This window comes from Polyodon spathula, chromosome 23 (assembly GCF_017654505.1).
Source record: "Polyodon spathula isolate WHYD16114869_AA chromosome 23, ASM1765450v1, whole genome shotgun sequence".
Taxonomy (NCBI): domain Eukaryota; kingdom Metazoa; phylum Chordata; class Actinopteri; order Acipenseriformes; family Polyodontidae; genus Polyodon; species Polyodon spathula.
This window is the reverse complement of record NC_054556.1, coordinates 1,103,056-1,122,969: the sequence shown is the minus strand read 5'-3', so window position 1 is coordinate 1,122,969 and position 19,914 is coordinate 1,103,056. Positions and strand designations below refer to the sequence as shown.

The 19,914-nt window shown below is 49.7% G+C and overlaps 1 pseudogene; it reads right to left on the bottom strand.

Moving 5' to 3' along the window:
• Window positions 1–19,914, bottom strand: part of LOC121298360 — a 43,213-nt pseudogene that overhangs the window by 14,785 nt on the left and 8,514 nt on the right.

Here is a 19,914-nt window from a genome sequence, read left to right as displayed (position 1 = left end):
GCATTATTTATCTCAGGAACTCACCTCCAGGACCCAGATTTGAACCACCATCTTCAGGGAGAGGAGGGTGTGGGATTAGCTCCCTGCACCACCAGCTCCCACAGGAAAGCACTGGTTCACACTAAATATAAGGTCAATTAACAAATCCTTTGAAACTTAAGCAATGAACATTGGATTTGAACCCAGTCCATGGAATAGCCTGCTTTTCATTGCCTTATATAGGAAATTAACCAAGTCTTTGAAAATAAAGGAAAAACCCTCACCTGGATTTGAACCCAGGTCCCCCACAGTAAACAGCACAGCATACCAGGGAATGAGCCCACTGCACCACCTGCCTGCTTGTGACAGCCTAGCATTGCACAGAAGACCTTCTATCAGCCTCTTTACATTAGTATGCTTAGACCACTGACACCTCGTCCCATTATGTAAACCCAAGTCAAAATGGGTAAAGCGCTTGAAAATGAAAACAAAACTCACACCCCTGCCCTGGGTTTGAACCACTAACCTGAGAATAACAGGCCCCTGCTCTACCAACAGAGCCATCCAGAGCTATTCGCTTGTGACTTCAACTGGATTCAAAGCCAAACCTTATTGATAAATTAAACAATATTTTTGAAAAAGAGGGATTAACACTTGTAATTCATGTGGGACTTGATCCAGCAACCCTCAAAATCTGAGCCCGGCGCTCTACCACCTGAGTCCAGTGCTCTACCACCTGAGCCAGCCAGAGAATTGCTCTACTGTGGTGTGTGTGTGTGTGTGTGTGTGTGTGTGTGTGTGTAAACCTTTGGAAAGAGTCACCTATTGTATCTGACAGATTCAAACAAATAGACGCTGTGGGGAAACAAAACAAGCACACAACATAAGACTTCAACCACAACTCTGGGGTTTATTTGTCAATTCTCTTTTTAAATCTCTTAGTCAGAGAACACCAGTCCTACTGTGCCATTGTGTTGTATCACCCCCTGCCGAGTTTACCTTTAACATTGCCTCAAAGATTCTGTGACAATACATGTAAATAACAAGGCATTTAATTTCACATTGAATTCCCTGCCCAGCTTTGGGCTCTGTGCACAAATGGTCACGTGGATGCAGAGCTAGTCAGCTAGACCTCTGTTATCTATCTGCCTGAGGTGTGATAGTTTTTAACATTGTCTATAAGATTCATTCTTTAAATGAATGAATACAGAACAGAGTAATTGAACTTGGTGCACCAAGTGTAACACACAGGAGAGAAGCAAACACGCTGGAGCACCTGCCTGCAATCAGGAACTGTATTTAACATTACCAACCAAGGGGGCTTGAACCCACAGCTCTGAGGACATGAGTCTACTGCTGTAATAACGCCACTACCTGGGCAGCAGGGCCTGTGCTCTACAGCTATTGCATTTTCTACCCTGGTCAAAATAAGATTGATTTTTTAATTTTTTTAAGCACTAATTATTTTGTATTATTAAATGTTGAAGGTGTGGTTTTATTAGTGCTCTGTTTATATGCTGCTGTGTTTCAATGTTGTATTTTGTTTGTTGTTTTATATTTTTTTTAAAAAGTGATCTTTTCATGATAAACATTTACGTTTAAAAAAAACGTGTGTTTGTCTCAATGTGTGTATTTTGTTTGTTTTTTTATGTTTCTTTTTTTTCAAAAAACAAAGTGATATTTTCATGATAAACATTTACGTTTTAAAAAAAGTTTTAAAAACGCGCCCTCCAGTGTAATAATGAGGTATTGCATGTCAGAAAAATACACCAATAACACATGCATTTCCCTGTGGCATGCAATACCTCATTATTCCAAACAAAATACAAACATTGAGACAAACATAGAGAGCTGCTGAACGCACACTCAACTGAACAGCACGGCTTCAATTCATATACAGAGAGAGCCAGCCACAGAGCTGCTGAACACACACTCAACTGCACAGCACGGCTTCAATTCATATACAGAGAGAGCCAGCCACAGAGCTGCTGAACACACACTCAACTGCACAGCACGGCTTCAATTCATATACAGAGAGAGCCAGCCACAGAGCTGCTGAACACACACTCAACTGCACAGCACGGCTTCAATTCATATACAGAGAGAGCCAGCCACAGAGCTGCTGAACACACACTCAACTGCACAGCACGGCTTCAATTCATATACAGAGAGAGCCAGCCACAGAGCTGCTGAACACACACTCAACTGCACAGCACGGCTTCAATTCATATACAGAGAGAGCCAGCCACAGAGCTGCTGAACACACACTCAACTGCACAGCACGGCTTCAATTCATATACAGAGAGAGCCAGCCACAGAGCTGCTGAACACACACTCAACTGCACAGCACGGCTTCAATTCATATACAGAGAGAGCCAGCCACTGAACACACACTCAACTGCACAGCACGGCTTCAATTCATATACAGAGAGAGCCAGCCACAGAGCTGCTGAACACACACTCAACTGCACAGCACGGCTTCAATTCATATACAGAGAGAGCCAGCCACAGAGCTGCTGAACACACACTCAACTGCACAGCACGGCTTCAATTCATATACAGAGAGAGCCAGCCACAGAGCTGCTGAACACACACTCAACTGCACAGCACGGCTTCAATTCATATACAGAGAGAGCCAGCCACAGAGCTGCTGAACACACACTCAACTGCACAGCACGGCTTCAATTCATATACAGAGAGAGCCAGCCACAGAGCTGCTGAACACACACTCAACTGCACAGCACGGCTTCAATTCATATACAGAGAGAGCCAGCCACAGAGCTGCTGAACACACACTCAACTGCACAGCACGGCTTCAATTCATATACAGAGAGAGCCAGCCACAGAGCTGCTGAACACACACTCAACTGCACAGCACGGCTTCAATTCATATACAGAGAGAGCCAGCCACAGAGCTGCTGAACACACACTCAACTGCACAGCACGGCTTCAATTCATATACAGAGAGAGCCAGCCACAGAGCTGCTGAACACACACTCAACTGCACAGCACGGCTTCAATTCATATACAGAGAGAGCCAGCCACAGAGCTGCTGAACACACACTCAACTGCACAGCACGGCTTCAATTCATATACAGAGAGAGCCAGCCACAGAGCTGCTGAACACACACTCAACTGCACAGCACGGCTTCAATTCATATACAGAGAGAGCCAGCCACAGAGCTGCTGAACACACACTCAACTGCACAGCACGGCTTCAATTCATATACAGAGAGAGCCAGCCACAGAGCTGCTGAACACACACTCAACTGCACAGCACGGCTTCAATTCATATACAGAGAGAGCCAGCCACAGAGCTGCTGAACACACACTCAACTGCACAGCACGGCTTCAATTCATATACAGAGAGAGCCAGCCACAGAGCTGCTGAACACACACTCAACTGCACAGCACGGCTTCAATTCATATACAGAGAGAGCCAGCCACAGAGCTGCTGAACACACACTCAACTGCACAGCACGGCTTCAATTCATATACAGAGAGAGCCAGCCACAGAGCTGCTGAACACACACTCAACTGCACAGCACGGCTTCAATTCATATACAGAGAGAGCCAGCCACAGAGCTGCTGAACACACACTCAACTGCACAGCACGGCTTCAATTCATATACAGAGAGAGCCAGCCACAGAGCTGCTGAACACACACTCAACTGCACAGCACGGCTTCAATTCATATACAGAGAGAGCCAGCCACAGAGCTGCTGAACACACACTCAACTGCACAGCACGGCTTCAATTCATATACAGAGAGAGCCAGCCACAGAGCTGCTGAACACACACTCAACTGCACAGCACGGCTTCAATTCATATACAGAGAGAGCCAGCCACAGAGCTGCTGAACACACACTCAACTGCACAGCACGGCTTCAATTCATATACAGAGAGAGCCAGCCACAGAGCTGCTGAACACACACTCAACTGCACAGCACGGCTTCAATTCATATACAGAGAGAGCCAGCCACAGAGCTGCTGAACACACACTCAACTGCACAGCACGGCTTCAATTCATATACAGAGAGAGCCAGCCACAGAGCTGCTGAACACACACTCAACTGCACAGCACGGCTTCAATTCATATACAGAGAGAGCCAGCCACAGAGCTGCTGAACACACACTCAACTGCACAGCACGGCTTCAATTCATATACAGAGAGAGCCAGCCACAGAGCTGCTGAACACACACTCAACTGCACAGCACGGCTTCAATTCATATACAGAGAGAGCCAGCCACAGAGCTGCTGAACACACACTCAACTGCACAGCACGGCTTCAATTCATATACAGAGAGAGCCAGCCACAGAGCTGCTGAACACACACTCAACTGCACAGCACGGCTTCAATTCATATACAGAGAGAGCCAGCCACAGAGCTGCTGAACACACACTCAACTGCACAGCACGGCTTCAATTCATATACAGAGAGAGCCAGCCACAGAGCTGCTGAACACACACTCAACTGCACAGCACGGCTTCAATTCATATACAGAGAGAGCCAGCCACAGAGCTGCTGAACACACACTCAACTGCACAGCACGGCTTCAATTCATATACAGAGAGAGCCAGCCACAGAGCTGCTGAACACACACTCAACTGCACAGCACGGCTTCAATTCATATACAGAGAGAGCCAGCCACAGAGCTGCTGAACACACACTCAACTGCACAGCACGGCTTCAATTCATATACAGAGAGAGCCAGCCACAGAGCTGCTGAACACACACTCAACTGCACAGCACGGCTTCAATTCATATACAGAGAGAGCCAGCCACAGAGCTGCTGAACACACACTCAACTGCACAGCACGGCTTCAATTCATATACAGAGAGAGCCAGCCACAGAGCTGCTGAACACACACTCAACTGCACAGCACGGCTTCAATTCATATACAGAGAGAGCCAGCCACAGAGCTGCTGAACACACACTCAACTGCACAGCACGGCTTCAATTCATATACAGAGAGAGCCAGCCACAGAGCTGCTGAACACACACTCAACTGCACAGCACGGCTTCAATTCATATACAGAGAGAGCCAGCCACAGAGCTGCTGAACACACACTCAACTGCACAGCACGGCTTCAATTCATATACAGAGAGAGCCAGCCACAGAGCTGCTGAACACACACTCAACTGCACAGCACGGCTTCAATTCATATACAGAGAGAGCCAGCCACAGAGCTGCTGAACACACACAACTCAACTGCACAGCACGGCTTCAATTCATATACAGAGAGAGCCAGCCACAGAGCTGCTGAACACACACTCAACTGCACAGCACGGCTTCAATTCATATACAGAGAGAGCCAGCCACAGAGCTGCTGAACACACACTCAACTGCACAGCACGGCTTCAATTCATATACAGAGAGAGCCAGCCACAGAGCTGCTGAACACACACTCAACTGCACAGCACGGCTTCAATTCATATACAGAGAGAGCCAGCCACAGAGCTGCTGAACACACACTCAACTGCACAGCACGGCTTCAATTCATATACAGAGAGAGCCAGCCACAGAGCTGCTGAACACACACTCAACTGCACAGCACGGCTTCAATTCATATACAGAGAGAGCCAGCCACAGAGCTGCTGAACACACACTCAACTGCACAGCACGGCTTCAATTCATATACAGAGAGAGCCAGCCACAGAGCTGCTGAACACACACTCAACTGCACAGCACGGCTTCAATTCATATACAGAGAGAGCCAGCCACAGAGCTGCTGAACACACACTCAACTGCACAGCACGGCTTCAATTCATATACAGAGAGAGCCAGCCACAGAGCTGCTGAACACACACTCAACTGCACAGCACGGCTTCAATTCATATACAGAGAGAGCCAGCCACAGAGCTGCTGAACACACACTCAACTGCACAGCACGGCTTCAATTCATATACAGAGAGAGCCAGCCACAGAGCTGCTGAACACACACTCAACTGCACAGCACGGCTTCAATTCATATACAGAGAGAGCCAGCCACAGAGCTGCTGAACACACACTCAACTGCACAGCACGGCTTCAATTCATATACAGAGAGAGCCAGCCACAGAGCTGCTGAACACACACTCAACTGCACAGCACGGCTTCAATTCATATACAGAGAGAGCCAGCCACAGAGCTGCTGAACACACACTCAACTGCACAGCACGGCTTCAATTCATATACAGAGAGAGCCAGCCACAGAGCTGCTGAACACACACTCAACTGCACAGCACGGCTTCAATTCATATACAGAGAGAGCCAGCCACAGAGCTGCTGAACACACACTCAACTGCACAGCACGGCTTCAATTCATATACAGAGAGAGCCAGCCACAGAGCTGCTGAACACACACTCAACTGCACAGCACGGCTTCAATTCATATACAGAGAGAGCCAGCCACAGAGCTGCTGAACACACACTCAACTGCACAGCACGGCTTCAATTCATATACAGAGAGAGCCAGCCACAGAGCTGCTGAACACACACTCAACTGCACAGCACGGCTTCAATTCATATACAGAGAGAGCCAGCCACAGAGCTGCTGAACACACACTCAACTGCACAGCACGGCTTCAATTCATATACAGAGAGAGCCAGCCACAGAGCTGCTGAACACACACTCAACTGCACAGCACGGCTTCAATTCATATACAGAGAGAGCCAGCCACAGAGCTGCTGAACACACACTCAACTGCACAGCACGGCTTCAATTCATATACAGAGAGAGCCAGCCACAGAGCTGCTGAACACACACTCAACTGCACAGCACGGCTTCAATTCATATACAGAGAGAGCCAGCCACAGAGCTGCTGAACACACACTCAACTGCACAGCACGGCTTCAATTCATATACAGAGAGAGCCAGCCACAGAGCTGCTGAACACACACTCAACTGCACAGCACGGCTTCAATTCATATACAGAGAGAGCCAGCCACAGAGCTGCTGAACACACACTCAACTGCACAGCACGGCTTCAATTCATATACAGAGAGAGCCAGCCACAGAGCTGCTGAACACACACTCAACTGCACAGCACGGCTTCAATTCATATACAGAGAGAGCCAGCCACAGAGCTGCTGAACACACACTCAACTGCACAGCACGGCTTCAATTCATATACAGAGAGAGCCAGCCACAGAGCTGCTGAACACACACTCAACTGCACAGCACGGCTTCAATTCATATACAGAGAGAGCCAGCCACAGAGCTGCTGAACACACACTCAACTGCACAGCACGGCTTCAATTCATATACAGAGAGAGCCAGCCACAGAGCTGCTGAACACACACTCAACTGCACAGCACGGCTTCAATTCATATACAGAGAGAGCCAGCCACAGAGCTGCTGAACACACACTCAACTGCACAGCACGGCTTCAATTCATATACAGAGAGAGCCAGCCACAGAGCTGCTGAACACACACTCAACTGCACAGCACGGCTTCAATTCATATACAGAGAGAGCCAGCCACAGAGCTGCTGAACACACACTCAACTGCACAGCACGGCTTCAATTCATATACAGAGAGAGCCAGCCACAGAGCTGCTGAACACACACTCAACTGCACAGCACGGCTTCAATTCATATACAGAGAGAGCCAGCCACAGAGCTGCTGAACACACACTCAACTGCAGCAGCACGGCTTCAATTCATATACAGAGAGAGCCAGCCACAGAGCTGCTGAACACACACACTCAACTGCACAGCACGGCTTCAATTCATATACAGAGAGAGCCAGCCACAGAGCTGCTGAACACACACTCAACTGCACAGCACGGCTTCAATTCATATACAGAGAGAGCCAGCCACAGAGCTGCTGAACACACACTCAACTGCACAGCACGGCTTCAATTCATATACAGAGAGAGCCAGCCACAGAGCTGCTGAACACACACTCAACTGCACAGCACGGCTTCAATTCATATACAGAGAGAGCCAGCCACAGAGCTGCTGAACACACACTCAACTGCACAGCACGGCTTCAATTCATATACAGAGAGAGCCAGCCACAGAGCTGCTGAACACACACTCAACTGCACAGCACGGCTTCAATTCATATACAGAGAGAGCCAGCCACAGAGCTGCTGAACACACACTCAACTGCACAGCACGGCTTCAATTCATATACAGAGAGAGCCAGCCACAGAGCTGCTGAACACACACTCAACTGCACAGCACGGCTTCAATTCATATACAGAGAGAGCCAGCCACAGAGCTGCTGAACACACACTCAACTGCACAGCACGGCTTCAATTCATATACAGAGAGAGCCAGCCACAGAGCTGCTGAACACACACTCAACTGCACAGCACGGCTTCAATTCATATACAGAGAGAGCCAGCCACAGAGCTGCTGAACACACACTCAACTGCACAGCACGGCTTCAATTCATATACAGAGAGAGCCAGCCACAGAGCTGCTGAACACACACTCAACTGCACAGCACGGCTTCAATTCATATACAGAGAGAGCCAGCCACAGAGCTGCTGAACACACACTCAACTGCACAGCACGGCTTCAATTCATATACAGAGAGAGCCAGCCACAGAGCTGCTGAACACACACTCAACTGCACAGCACGGCTTCAATTCATATACAGAGAGAGCCAGCCACAGAGCTGCTGAACACACACTCAACTGCACAGCACGGCTTCAATTCATATACAGAGAGAGCCAGCCACAGAGCTGCTGAACACACACTCAACTGCACAGCACGGCTTCAATTCATATACAGAGAGAGCCAGCCACAGAGCTGCTGAACACACACTCAACTGCACAGCACGGCTTCAATTCATATACAGAGAGAGCCAGCCACAGAGCTGCTGAACACACACTCAACTGCACAGCACGGCTTCAATTCATATACAGAGAGAGCCAGCCACAGAGCTGCTGAACACACACTCAACTGCACAGCACGGCTTCAATTCATATACAGAGAGAGCCAGCCACAGAGCTGCTGAACACACACTCAACTGCACAGCACGGCTTCAATTCATATACAGAGAGAGCCAGCCACAGAGCTGCTGAACACACACTCAACTGCACAGCACGGCTTCAATTCATATACAGAGAGAGCCAGCCACAGAGCTGCTGAACACACACTCAACTGCACAGCACGGCTTCAATTCATATACAGAGAGAGCCAGCCACAGAGCTGCTGAACACACACTCAACTGCACAGCACGGCTTCAATTCATATACAGAGAGAGCCAGCCACAGAGCTGCTGAACACACACTCAACTGCACAGCACGGCTTCAATTCATATACAGAGAGAGCCAGCCACAGAGCTGCTGAACACACACTCAACTGCACAGCACGGCTTCAATTCATATACAGAGAGAGCCAGCCACAGAGCTGCTGAACACACACTCAACTGCACAGCACGGCTTCAATTCATATACAGAGAGAGCCAGCCACAGAGCTGCTGAACACACACTCAACTGCACAGCACGGCTTCAATTCATATACAGAGAGAGCCAGCCACAGAGCTGCTGAACACACACTCAACTGCACAGCACGGCTTCAATTCATATACAGAGAGAGCCAGCCACAGAGCTGCTGAACACACACTCAACTGCACAGCACGGCTTCAATTCATATACAGAGAGAGCCAGCCACAGAGCTGCTGAACACACACTCAACTGCACAGCACGGCTTCAATTCATATACAGAGAGAGCCAGCCACAGAGCTGCTGAACACACACTCAACTGCACAGCACGGCTTCAATTCATATACAGAGAGAGCCAGCCACAGAGCTGCTGAACACACACTCAACTGCACAGCACGGCTTCAATTCATATACAGAGAGAGCCAGCCACAGAGCTGCTGAACACACACTCAACTGCACAGCACGGCTTCAATTCATATACAGAGAGAGCCAGCCACAGAGCTGCTGAACACACACTCAACTGCACAGCACGGCTTCAATTCATATACAGAGAGAGCCAGCCACAGAGCTGCTGAACACACACTCAACTGCACAGCACGGCTTCAATTCATATACAGAGAGAGCCAGCCACAGAGCTGCTGAACACACACTCAACTGCACAGCACGGCTTCAATTCATATACAGAGAGAGCCAGCCACAGAGCTGCTGAACACACACTCAACTGCACAGCACGGCTTCAATTCATATACAGAGAGAGCCAGCCACAGAGCTGCTGAACACACACTCAACTGCACAGCACGGCTTCAATTCATATACAGAGAGAGCCAGCCACAGAGCTGCTGAACACACACTCAACTGCACAGCACGGCTTCAATTCATATACAGAGAGAGCCAGCCACAGAGCTGCTGAACACACACTCAACTGCACAGCACGGCTTCAATTCATATACAGAGAGAGCCAGCCACAGAGCTGCTGAACACACACTCAACTGCACAGCACGGCTTCAATTCATATACAGAGAGAGCCAGCCACAGAGCTGCTGAACACACACTCAACTGCACAGCACGGCTTCAATTCATATACAGAGAGAGCCAGCCACAGAGCTGCTGAACACACACTCAACTGCACAGCACGGCTTCAATTCATATACAGAGAGAGCCAGCCACAGAGCTGCTGAACACACACTCAACTGCACAGCACGGCTTCAATTCATATACAGAGAGAGCCAGCCACAGAGCTGCTGAACACACACTCAACTGCACAGCACGGCTTCAATTCATATACAGAGAGAGCCAGCCACAGAGCTGCTGAACACACACTCAACTGCACAGCACGGCTTCAATTCATATACAGAGAGAGCCAGCCACAGAGCTGCTGAACACACACTCAACTGCACAGCACGGCTTCAATTCATATACAGAGAGAGCCAGCCACAGAGCTGCTGAACACACACTCAACTGCACAGCACGGCTTCAATTCATATACAGAGAGAGCCAGCCACAGAGCTGCTGAACACACACTCAACTGCACAGCACGGCTTCAATTCATATACAGAGAGAGCCAGCCACAGAGCTGCTGAACACACACTCAACTGCACAGCACGGCTTCAATTCATATACAGAGAGAGCCAGCCACAGAGCTGCTGAACACACACTCAACTGCACAGCACGGCTTCAATTCATATACAGAGAGAGCCAGCCACAGAGCTGCTGAACACACACTCAACTGCACAGCACGGCTTCAATTCATATACAGAGAGAGCCAGCCACAGAGCTGCTGAACACACACTCAACTGCACAGCACGGCTTCAATTCATATACAGAGAGAGCCAGCCACAGAGCTGCTGAACACACACTCAACTGCACAGCACGGCTTCAATTCATATACAGAGAGAGCCAGCCACAGAGCTGCTGAACACACACTCAACTGCACAGCACGGCTTCAATTCATATACAGAGAGAGCCAGCCACAGAGCTGCTGAACACACACTCAACTGCACAGCACGGCTTCAATTCATATACAGAGAGAGCCAGCCACAGAGCTGCTGAACACACACTCAACTGCACAGCACGGCTTCAATTCATATACAGAGAGAGCCAGCCACAGAGCTGCTGAACACACACTCAACTGCACAGCACGGCTTCAATTCATATACAGAGAGAGCCAGCCACAGAGCTGCTGAACACACACTCAACTGCACAGCACGGCTTCAATTCATATACAGAGAGAGCCAGCCACAGAGCTGCTGAACACACACTCAACTGCACAGCACGGCTTCAATTCATATACAGAGAGAGCCAGCCACAGAGCTGCTGACACACTCAACTGCACAGCACGGCTTCAATTCATATACAGAGAGAGCCAGCCACAGAGCTGCTGAACACACACTCAACTGCACAGCACGGCTTCAATTCATATACAGAGAGAGCCAGCCACAGAGCTGCTGAACACACACTCAACTGCACAGCACGGCTTCAATTCATATACAGAGAGAGCCAGCCACAGAGCTGCTGAACACACACTCAACTGCACAGCACGGCTTCAATTCATATACAGAGAGAGCCAGCCACAGAGCTGCTGAACACACACTCAACTGCACAGCACGGCTTCAATTCATATACAGAGAGAGCCAGCCACAGAGCTGCTGAACACACACTCAACTGCACAGCACGGCTTCAATTCATATACAGAGAGAGCCAGCCACAGAGCTGCTGAACACACACTCAACTGCACAGCACGGCTTCAATTCATATACAGAGAGAGCCAGCCACAGAGCTGCTGAACACACACTCAACTGCACAGCACGGCTTCAATTCATATACAGAGAGAGCCAGCCACAGAGCTGCTGAACACACACTCAACTGCACAGCACGGCTTCAATTCATATACAGAGAGAGCCAGCCACAGAGCTGCTGAACACACACTCAACTGCACAGCACGGCTTCAATTCATATACAGAGAGAGCCAGCCACAGAGCTGCTGAACACACACTCAACTGCACAGCACGGCTTCAATTCATATACAGAGAGAGCCAGCCACAGAGCTGCTGAACACACACTCAACTGCACAGCACGGCTTCAATTCATATACAGAGAGAGCCAGCCACAGAGCTGCTGAACACACACTCAACTGCACAGCACGGCTTCAATTCATATACAGAGAGAGCCAGCCACAGAGCTGCTGAACACACACTCAACTGCACAGCACGGCTTCAATTCATATACAGAGAGAGCCAGCCACAGAGCTGCTGAACACACACTCAACTGCACAGCACGGCTTCAATTCATATACAGAGAGAGCCAGCCACAGAGCTGCTGAACACACACTCAACTGCACAGCACGGCTTCAATTCATATACAGAGAGAGCCAGCCACAGAGCTGCTGAACACACACTCAACTGCACAGCACGGCTTCAATTCATATACAGAGAGAGCCAGCCACAGAGCTGCTGAACACACACTCAACTGCACAGCACGGCTTCAATTCATATACAGAGAGAGCCAGCCACAGAGCTGCTGAACACACACTCAACTGCACAGCACGGCTTCAATTCATATACAGAGAGAGCCAGCCACAGAGCTGCTGAACACACACTCAACTGCACAGCACGGCTTCAATTCATATACAGAGAGAGCCAGCCACAGAGCTGCTGAACACACACTCAACTGCACAGCACGGCTTCAATTCATATACAGAGAGAGCCAGCCACAGAGCTGCTGAACACACACTCAACTGCACAGCACGGCTTCAATTCATATACAGAGAGAGCCAGCCACAGAGCTGCTGAACACACACTCAACTGCACAGCACGGCTTCAATTCATATACAGAGAGAGCCAGCCACAGAGCTGCTGAACACACACTCAACTGCACAGCACGGCTTCAATTCATATACAGAGAGAGCCAGCCACAGAGCTGCTGAACACACACTCAACTGCACAGCACGGCTTCAATTCATATACAGAGAGAGCCAGCCACAGAGCTGCTGAACACACACTCAACTGCACAGCACGGCTTCAATTCATATACAGAGAGAGCCAGCCACAGAGCTGCTGAACACACACTCAACTGCACAGCACGGCTTCAATTCATATACAGAGAGAGCCAGCCACAGAGCTGCTGAACACACACTCAACTGCACAGCACGGCTTCAATTCATATACAGAGAGAGCCAGCCACAGAGCTGCTGAACACACACTCAACTGCACAGCACGGCTTCAATTCATATACAGAGAGAGCCAGCCACAGAGCTGCTGAACACACACTCAACTGCACAGCACGGCTTCAATTCATATACAGAGAGAGCCAGCCACAGAGCTGCTGAACACACACTCAACTGCACAGCACGGCTTCAATTCATATACAGAGAGAGCCAGCCACAGAGCTGCTGAACACACACTCAACTGCACAGCACGGCTTCAATTCATATACAGAGAGAGCCAGCCACAGAGCTGCTGAACACACACTCAACTGCACAGCACGGCTTCAATTCATATACAGAGAGAGCCAGCCACAGAGCTGCTGAACACACACTCAACTGCACAGCACGGCTTCAATTCATATACAGAGAGAGCCAGCCACAGAGCTGCTGAACACACACTCAACTGCACAGCACGGCTTCAATTCATATACAGAGAGAGCCAGCCACAGAGCTGCTGAACACACACTCAACTGCACAGCACGGCTTCAATTCATATACAGAGAGAGCCAGCCACAGAGCTGCTGAACACACACTCAACTGCACAGCACGGCTTCAATTCATATACAGAGAGAGCCAGCCACAGAGCTGCTGAACACACACTCAACTGCACAGCACGGCTTCAATTCATATACAGAGAGAGCCAGCCACAGAGCTGCTGAACACACACTCAACTGCACAGCACGGCTTCAATTCATATACAGAGAGAGCCAGCCACAGAGCTGCTGAACACACACTCAACTGCACAGCACGGCTTCAATTCATATACAGAGAGAGCCAGCCACAGAGCTGCTGAACACACACTCAACTGCACAGCACGGCTTCAATTCATATACAGAGAGAGCCAGCCACAGAGCTGCTGAACACACACTCAACTGCACAGCACGGCTTCAATTCATATACAGAGAGAGCCAGCCACAGAGCTGCTGAACACACACTCAACTGCACAGCACGGCTTCAATTCATATACAGAGAGAGCCAGCCACAGAGCTGCTGAACACACACTCAACTGCACAGCACGGCTTCAATTCATATACAGAGAGAGCCAGCCACAGAGCTGCTGAACACACACTCAACTGCACAGCACGGCTTCAATTCATATACAGAGAGAGCCAGCCACAGAGCTGCTGAACACACACTCAACTGCACAGCACGGCTTCAATTCATATACAGAGAGAGCCAGCCACAGAGCTGCTGAACACACACTCAACTGCACAGCACGGCTTCAATTCATATACAGAGAGAGCCAGCCACAGAGCTGCTGAACACACACTCAACTGCACAGCACGGCTTCAATTCATATACAGAGAGAGCCAGCCACAGAGCTGCTGAACACACACTCAACTGCACAGCACGGCTTCAATTCATCACGGCTTCAATTCATATACAGAGAGAGCCAGCCACAGAGCTGCTGAACACACACTCAACTGCACAGCACGGCTTCAATTCATATACAGAGAGAGCCAGCCACAGAGCTGCTGAACACACACTCAACTGCACAGCACGGCTTCAATTCATATACAGAGAGAGCCAGCCACAGAGCTGCTGAACACACACTCAACTGCACAGCACGGCTTCAATTCATATACAGAGAGAGCCAGCCACAGAGCTGCTGAACACACACTGCACAGCATGGCTTCAATTCATATACAGAGAGAGCCATCCACAGAGCTGCTGCACAGCACGGCTTCAATTCATATACAGAGAGAGCCAGCCACAGAGCTGCTGAACACACACTCAACTGCACAGCACGGCTTCAATTCATATACAGAGAGAGCCAGCCAAAGAGCTGCTGAACACACACTCAACTGCACAGCACGGCTTCAATTCATATACAGAGAGAGCCAGCCACAGAGCTGCTGAACACACACAGCCAACTGCACAGCACGGCTTCAATTCATATACAGAGAGAGCCAGCCACAGAGCTGCTGAACACACACTCAACTGCACAGCACGGCTTCAATTCATATACAGAGAGAGCCAGCCAGAGAGCTGCTGAACACACACTCAACTGCACAGCACGGCTTCAATTCATATACAGAGAGAGCCAGCCACAGAGCTGCTGAACACACACTCAACTGCACAGCACGGCTTCAATTCATATACAGAGAGAGCCAGCCACAGAGCTGCTGAACACACACTCAACTGCACAGCACGGCTTCAATTCATATACAGAGAGAGCCAGCCACAGAGCTGCTGAACACACACTCAACTGCACAGCACGAGCTTCAATTCATATACAGAGAGAGCCAGCCACAGAGCTGCTGAACACACACTCAACTGCACAGCACGGCTTCAATTCATATACAGAGAGAGCCAGCCACAGAGCTGCTGAACACACACTCAACTGCACAGCACGGCTTCAATTCATATACAGAGAGAGCCAGCCACAGAGCTGCTGAACACACACTCAACTGCACAGCACGGCTTCAATTCATATACAGAGAGAGCCAGCCACAGAGCTGCTGAACACACACTCAACTGCACAGCACGGCTTCAATTCATATACAGAGAGAGCCAGCCACAGAGCTGCTGAACACACACTCAACTGCACAGCACGGCTTAAATTCATATACAGAGAGAGCCAGCCACAGAGCTGCTGAACACACACTCAACTGCACAGCACGGCTTCAATTCATATACAGAGAGAGCCAGCCACAGAGCTGCTGAACACACACTCAACTGAACAGCACGGCTTCAATTCATATACAGAGAGAGCCAGCCACAGAGCTGCTGAACACACACTCAACTGCACAGCACGGCTTCAATTCATATACAGAGAGAGCCAGCCACAGAGCTGCTGAACACACACTCAACTGCACAGCACGGCTTCAATTCATATACAGAGAGAGCCAGCCACAGAGCTGCTGAACACACACTCAACTGCACAGCACGGCTTCAATTCATATACAGAGAGAGCCAGCCACAGAGCTGCTGAACACACACTCAACTGCACAGCACGGCTTCAATTCATATACAGAGAGAGCCAGCCACAGAGCTGCTGAACACACACTCAACTGCACAGCACGGCTTCAATTCATATACAGAGAGAGCCAGCCACAGAGCTGCTGAACACACACTCAACTGCACAGCACGGCTTCAATTCATATACAGAGAGAGCCAGCCACAGAGCTGCTGAACACACACTCAACTGCACAGCACGGCTTCAATTCATATACAGAGAGAGCCAGCCACAGAGCTGCTGAACACACACTCAACTGCACAGCACGGCTTCAATTCATATACAGAGAGAGCCAGCCACAGAGCTGCTGAACACACACTCAACTGCACAGCACGGCTTCAATTCATATACAGAGAGAGCCAGCCACAGAGCTGCTGAACACACACTCAACTGCACAGCACGGCTTCAATTCATATACAGAGAGAGCCAGCCACAGAGCTGCTGAACACACACTCAACTGCACAGCACGGCTTCAATTCATATACAGAGAGAGCCAGCCACAGAGCTGCTGAACACACACTCAACTGCACAGCACGGCTTCAATTCATATACAGAGAGAGCCAGCCACAGAGCTGCTGAACACACACTCAACTGCACAGCACGGCTTCAATTCATATACAGAGAGAGCCAGCCACAGAGCTGCTGAACACACACTCAACTGCACAGCACGGCTTCAATTCATATACAGAGAGAGCCAGCCACAGAGCTGCTGAACACACACTCAACTGCACAGCACGGCTTCAATTCATATACAGAGAGAGCCAGCCACAGAGCTGCTGAACACACACTCAACTGCACAGCACGGCTTCAATTCATATACAGAGAGAGCCAGCCACAGAGCTGCTGAACACACACTCAACTGCACAGCACGGCTTCAATTCATATACAGAGAGAGCCAGCCACAGAGCTGCTGAACACACACTCAACTGCACAGCACGGCTTCAATTCATATACAGAGAGAGCCAGCCACAGAGCTGCTGAACACACACTCAACTGCACAGCACGGCTTCAATTCATATACAGAGAGAGCCAGCCACAGAGCTGCTGAACACACACTCAACTGCACAGCACGGCTTCAATTCATATACAGAGAGAGCCAGCCACAGAGCTGCTGAACACACACTCAACTGCACAGCACGGCTTCAATTCATATACAGAGAGAGCCAGCCACAGAGCTGCTGAACACACACTCAACTGCACAGCACGGCTTCAATTCATATACAGAGAGAGCCAGCCACAGAGCTGCTGAACACACACTCAACTGCACAGCACGGCTTCAATTCATATACAGAGAGCCAGGCAGAGAGCTGTTGAACACACACTCAACTGCACAGCAGCTGCAGCAGCTATATACAGAGAGAGCCAACAGAGCTGCTGAACACACACTCAACTGCACAGCACGGCTTCAATTCATATACAGAGAGAGCCAGCCACAGAGCTGCTGAACACACACTCAACTGCACAGCACTGCTTCAATTCATATACAGAGAGAGCCAACCACAGAGCTGCTGAACACACACTCAACTGCACAGCACGGCTTCAATTCATATACAGAGAGAGCCAGCCACAGAGCTGCTGAACTGCACAGCACGGCACTCAACTGCACAGCACGGCTTCAATTCATATACAGAGAGAGCCAGCCACAGAGCTGCTGAACACACACTCAACTGCACAGCACGGCTTCAATTCATATACAGAGAGAGCCAGCCAGAGAGCTGCTGAACACACACTCAACTGCACAGCACGGCTTCAATTCATATACAGAGAGAGCCAGCCACAGAGCTGCTGAACACACACTCAACTGCACAGCACGGCTTCAATTCATATACAGAGAGCCAGCCACAGAGCTACTGAACACACACAAGACGTGTCGTGTGGGGGCCGAAAAGGTTAACAAAAATATATGTCTCTCTCGGTCGGTTTCCCGTCGGTTCTCGACGAGACTGTGGTGGTGTGAGTTGACTGTCTGCGGCTTCAATGCATATACCGAGAGAGGCAGCCACAGAGCTGCTGAACACACACAACTGCACAGCACGGCTTCAATTCATATACAGAGAGAGCCAGCCACAGAGCTGCTGAACACACACTCAACTGCACAGCACGGCTTCAATTCATATACAGAGAGAGCCAGCCACAGAGCTGCTGAACACACACTCAACTGCACAGCACGGCTTCAATTCATATACAGAGAGAGCCAGCCACAGAGCTGCTGAACACACACTCAACTGCACAGCACGGCTTCAATTCATATACAGAGAGAGCCAGCCACAGAGCTGCTGAACACACACTCATCTGCACAGCACGGCTTCAATTCATATACAGAGAGAGCCAGCCACAGAGCTGCTGAACACACACTCAACTGCACAGCACGGCTTCAATTCATATACAGAGAGAGCCAGCCACAGAGCTGCTGAACACACACTCAACTGCACAGCACGGCTTCAATTCATATACAGAGAGAGCCAGCCACAGAGCTGCTGAACACACACTCAACTGCACAGCACGGCTTCAATTCATATACAGAGAGAGCCAGCCACAGAGCTGCTGAACACACACTCAACTGCACAGCACGGCTTCATTTCATATACAGAGAGAGCCAGCCACAGAGCTGCTGAACACACACTCAACTGCACAGCACGGCTTCAATTCATATACAGAGAGAGCCAGCCACAGAGCTGCTGAACACACACTCAACTGCACAGCACGGCTTCAATTCATATACAGAGAGAGCCAGCCACAGAGCTGCTGAACACACACTCAACTGCACAGCACGGCTTCAATTCATATACAGAGAGAGCCAGCCACAGAGCTGCTGAACACACACTCAACTGCACAGCACGGCTTCAATTCATATACAGAGAGAGCCAGCCACAGAGCTGCTGAACACACACTCAACTGCACAGCACGGCTTAAATTCATATACAGAGAGAGCCAGCCAGAGAGCTGCTGACCAAACACTCAACTGCACAGCATGACTTCAATTCATATACAGAGAGAGCCAGCCACAGATCTGCTGAACACACACTCAACTGCACAGCACGGCTTCAATTCATATACAGAGAGAGCCAGCCACAGAGCTGCTGAAAACACACTCAACTGCACAGCATGACTTCAATTCATATACAGAACGAGCCAGTCAGAGAGCTGCTGAACACCACACTCAACTGCACAGCACGGCTTCAATTCATATACAGAGAGAGCCAGCCACAGAGCTGCTGAACACACACTCAACTGCACAGCACGGCTTCAATTCATATACAGAGAGAGCCAGCCACAGAGCTGCTGAACACACACTCAACTGCACAGCACGGCTTCAATTAATACACAGAGAGAGCCAGCCACAGAGATGCTGAACACACACTCAACTGCACAGCACGGATTCAATTC